We start from the raw sequence: 5,472 nt of genomic DNA, 5'->3' as shown, positions 1-5,472 counted from the left end.
ATATATATATATATATATATACCAATATATACATATATATAAAGTATATTAGCAATATTTGTGTATAATTTTCTACAAGTCACAATTTTCGACTTGTTTGCTAAATAGATATAATCGAAAGCAAATAATAATGCAAAATATATTATGCAAATTTTTAAACTTTGTATAATTATATATTTGTAATATTTACAAACTGTCACATTATATTTTCTGCTCCAAAAGTACATCGAGATAATAGAAAATTATATGATATAATATTTGGATATTATATCAGATATTGAGGATAGAATGGGCCCCTCCATCGCCCAATCCCATGAGAACGCAACTATAATGTTTTTTTCTCATCTCTCCGATTTTATTGCAAACGAGACATTTACATTGAGATATCTTCTTCCAACGATATTCATTGCAATATAATGATAAATTTATCGGACAATGATAATCTTTTTTTATTTTGGAAAAGGCAATAATTTATTTTCTGCTACAATTGTTAGAAAATGTTGCCTCATATATTCCACGTTATTGGAATATTTCTCGTTAGAAGGATTTCCTCCTAAGGCTATAGTTGTAGCAAAAGCTGCAGTATAAATTCCATAACATGTGCCATCAGGTTGTACTTGAACCTTTTCAAATATTATATTATTTGTACTTATTTGTGGATAACGACGATGAATGTAATTTTTTTCTTTAGACACCAATTTATGGTATGTACAACTGTAGGGTAGACTGTCGTACACTTGAAGTTTGGTGCCGTCCAAAAATATACATTGCCAGTGATCACTGCAATTTCCTCCAATAATTTGTAAGCTTTTGTCACTACGACTTGCTTCAATTATATGAGAATATTCCAAATATAGCACACTTTGTGTTTCAAAAGGAAAATTATCTCTTACGACGCGTAGAAATAGGTCTAATGATTCGTCATTTATTTTGCTATACTCAGATAATATGTTATCCTTTACTAAATAAAAAGGAGCAATCGAGTTATCGAGAAATTCTTTTTGTCTTGCCATCTCGTCTTCAGTTAGCTCTTCTTCATTTTGTGAGTAACTAACAACTATGCAATCGTCATCTTGTTCTGCACTCAGAGCAGTAACAGCAGTAACAGTTGCTTCCATTGGTAGAACATTCGATTCGAAATATTTATCGTCGATAATATTTTCGTCTTCTATATTACATTATCGAAGACTTTTTCGATTAATTATTTTTTTGGCTACTTCTTGTTGAGCTTCTATTTATATATCTTGGATTTTTAATTGGCATATGTCTTTTATGCCGACTATCCAAGATTTCTGGAAGCATGCAATCGTAATAAAAACATGTTAAAAAGGGCAGCATTTGATTACTCCAAAATACATTATCCCTATTTACTCGTATTATTTTCAAGCTTTTTGGCGTCCACACAGCGAAAATACAATAATCTCGCTGCGTTATATTTAACTGGTCTTGAACTTAAAAAATCGGTGATTCCGATTCATTTTATCTGGATTGTTCTTATCAAAAATGCCTTTTAGTTGAGGTAGCATCTTTATGGCCTCTTCCGCTGTTAAATGCTCAGCTGACAGAGGACATTTTATTTCTACCAAACCATCTTCATCTATGAGTCCGCCAGGAGAAGCACCCAAGCATGGATTTTCAATATGAATGAATAATCCGCAAGTTTTAATTTCCTTGTTCAGTGTTACAGTCAATTCTTTTTTGCATTTTTTTCCATCTCGCGACCATATTTCATAGCTGCGGTATCGATAGAGGGAGGAAATAAAATGTTTTTCACAATCGCGGCACAAGACGTTGGTCTCATGCGACATATGATTTCAAAATTAGATGCTATCAACATTTCATGTCTCAATGAATGCCACAAATCCGATTCATTTTGCGCCATTGTATCACGTTCAATTTGTCTGCAATTTTTCCCATTTTCAAACGACTTTTCCAAATGATTTTCTCGAAATTGCTCGAAAACATCGGGTGAGAAATCTGATTTTTGTGATTGCGGGCCGTAATGACAATCTGTTACCGATTCCCGTTTAAATTTCTTTTGCCTTCCATTCATTTCCCGAGATTCTCTGATTCTTGCAACTTTTGCTTGTCGTCGCTTTTCCAGAGTCTCGGCAATGGGAGGAACATTTTTACATATGCTTTTATGCACTTGCGTGAGAACTTGTTGCGTATTATGTTGCACAACTGCCCCCGCAATTCTAGCATTGTAGGAGCCTCGGTTACCAAAATTGATGCATTTTCCACCAATTTCTTTGCATATTATCGAGTTGAACGATTCTGCAAGATTGTTGGTGAATTTCAGCAACAAGCTGTCGGAATAAGCGCTTAAATATACGATAGCACTCTCTACTTTTTGGTAAAGACCGTGCAACTTGAGATATAGTACATAATTTTTCTTTGTTTCATCACATATACGACCGCGTTCCTTACATTGTTTATATTCACCAAATATATGGCTAGGAATATTTAAGATATCTTTTTGTAATTCCATTGCTTTATCATACTCTTCTTCTGTTTGCAAATCGATTGCTTTTATCACCTCTTTTCGTATTTTCAAAATGTTGCTTTTTACAACATTTCGTAGCTGCACAAAACCACGCTTTCTCTGCATTTTTGGCTAACAAGGGGAGGGCCAGACATGCCCATCTCAGATTCAAGCGGTGATTTTTCTATGAATAGTCCTTAATGAGAAAGAAATTGTGTTAAAGTTTTAGCGCGCGCTTTTCACGCATTCGTCAAAAAAAAATTATGAAAGATTTTCCAGCACGGCTTAACCGCTTCGCGATAGACGATAATCGAAGCGACCGTGTGGCTGAGCGCTACCCGCTCAGCCACACGGTCGCTTCGATTATCGTCTATCGCGAAGCGGTTAAGTCGGGCTGGAAAATCTTTCATAATTTTTTTTTGACGAATGCGTGAAAAGCGCGCGCTAAAACTTTAACACAATTTCTTTCTCATTAAGGACTATTCATAGAAAAATCACCACTTGAATTTGAGATGGGCACGTCTGGCCCTCCCCTTGTGAGAAAGCGCACCGACCTGTCTCAACGGCACGCGACGATCAACGCCCGACGGCCGACATCGAACGAAAGAATGCTGCTCATCGTACTATTGTAAGTCGAGAAATTAAAATTTGTAAACGCGTGAATGTCGGAAAACCGAAATGCACCACAGAAAAGCGTAGCGAATAAATCGTAGCTATTTAGCGAACCAGCGAATAGAGCCATTAGAAATAGCCAGAGTTGGGAAGTAACGCGTTACTTGTAACGCCGTTACCGTTACAGTTACTTTTTTTCGGTAACTGTAACGGTAATGGCGTTACAAATTTTATTTGTAACGGAAAAAGTAACTTCGTTACATTTTTCGGTAACGAGTAACGAATTTAACAGTTACTTTTATCGTTACTTTTTTCAAATTTTTTGATTTATTTAAGATATTATTCTTGCTATTGTGCGTGATAAAATTTTTATCTTAACCGTAAAGCCGTAAGCAAATCGACCAATTAGCATTCTTATTATGTTGTAAAAATGCTTGAATGTGATTGATCAACTTATGGCTCTTGCAGACCAGTGCGATGACGCGACGCGCGATATCCAATGAGAGCTTTATATTTTCGGAAAAGCAGAGCTCTCATTTACTACCAGTTCTAAGTACCTTGCAACGAAAATTAGAAAATCTCAATAAATCTGACCTTATAGATTGCCATTCATTAGTTGAAGCTATTCAGCAAGGTTTAAATAAAAGGTAACTTATTAATTTGATTAATACATATGTTATTTAATTTTAAATAAGGATTTAATTGAAAAATATTATTTTATTTTAAACTATTGATTCAAAAGTATTAATTTCAATAAAACAAACAATGTCGCTTAATTTACTATATTTGATTTTAGATTTCTTACAATATTTGAAACAAAAGAATTAATAATAGCAGCATGTTTACATCCAAAATTTAAGTTAAACTGGTTAACCGGAGAAAAAAGAAAACGTGCTGAAAATTACTTGGAGGATTTATTGGGAATCCGATCAACTGAAAATTCTTCAAAAGCTGGAAAATCTGACGATCACGATGATTTTTTCATTTTTGAGCAAAAAACGGTGCAAAATGAATCTGAACAAGAAGAATCGCAACGGTTTTTAAAATCAAATAATTGTAATATAGAAATGTTAAACGACTATCCAAAACTTAAAAAAACTTTTTATTATATATAATACAGCTCTACCAAGCAGTGCATCTGTAGAAAGAATGTTTAGCATCGGTGGCTCTGTATTAACACCACAAAGAGGGCATTTAAATGATGATACTATGGAGCAACAAATTTTATTAAAAATTAATAAAGAATTTCGATAAAATTTAATCATTTATTTTGTAATAAACCTTGAATGAAATATTGCTTACAATTTTTTAAAAGTTTTTCTTATGCAAAATAATTTATTAGTTTGTATTGTAAAAAAGTAACGGAAATTGTAACGACTCGTTACTTTTTAGTAACTGTAACGGTAACGAGTTACTTTTTAAAATTAGTAACGAGTAACGGTAACGAGTTACTTTTTAGAAAAAATAACGGTGACGGCAACAAGTTACTTTTTAGAAAAAATAACGGTAACGGTAACGAGTTACTTTTATAAAGTAACTTTCCCAACCCTGGAAATAGCGCAGTAAGCCCTATAAAAGTAGCAGTAGAAGCACTTCGGGATATACGCGATAACGTACGAAGAAATTTAAGCGCATTAAATTCAAGCGAGAATTTGTCCGAACCAGAACTCGGAGCAAACGTTGTAGTCGAACGCGAATTTCCATTCGGCGAATTAGATAACAGTTTAATAGCTAATAATATAGAACTAGATGTTGAGGTCGAATCATCAATAAGCGCGTCCAGTAGACTAACACACCGCCGCGAATTCTCACTAACGTCATACGATTCAAGTATCTTTGACCCCGACGAAATCTATCGCATTCGAGACATGTATAACTCAAACGCTTCCGCATCGCAACCCATCACATCAGAAGATATTGATGAGGGAATTAAGCGATTACAAGAAGAAGCAATTAGAAACGCGACACAATCAAACGCACGAGCTCAACACAAACCGCAGAAAAAAACGGACGAAGCAGCCGACGACTTTAGGGAAATATTGCGGGAAATGAAAGGGGAAATTAGACGAGAAATTAGAAGTATGCATGCCGAGATATACGATTTGAAAATTAAAGGATCGCAACCCCGACAAAACAACGGGCATAGAACTCCACCGGAAGAAAGAACCGAGACCGCGTACGAGTTCACACCCGAGGATGTACGACATCGAAGAGGACGCGGATTTTTACCATTAAAAGAGGCTCGTGGAATGATTCCGGAATTCGACGGATCACCCAATAAACTACAAGAATTTTTGAGCGCGACTACATATGCAGTAGAACACATTGACCCGTTAGATGAAGTAACGCTATTAGGAGCAGTATTATGCACGAAA

At 35.1% G+C, this 5,472-nt stretch overlaps 1 pseudogene; it reads right to left on the bottom strand.

The window, feature by feature from the left end:
* Positions 1-449: 449 nt before the first annotated feature.
* LOC138944513 (uncharacterized) lies at positions 450-4,918 on the bottom strand (annotated as a pseudogene).
* Positions 4,919-5,472: the final 554 nt, after the last annotated feature.

The sequence above is a fragment of the Polyergus mexicanus genome, unplaced genomic scaffold, assembly GCF_030449975.1.
Source record: "Polyergus mexicanus isolate NDT 795.1 unplaced genomic scaffold, iyPolMexi1.0 SCAF_225, whole genome shotgun sequence".
Lineage (NCBI taxonomy): Eukaryota > Metazoa > Arthropoda > Insecta > Hymenoptera > Formicidae > Polyergus > Polyergus mexicanus.
The sequence above is the reverse complement of the archived record's forward strand: the minus strand, read 5'-3'. Positions and strand labels throughout refer to the sequence as shown.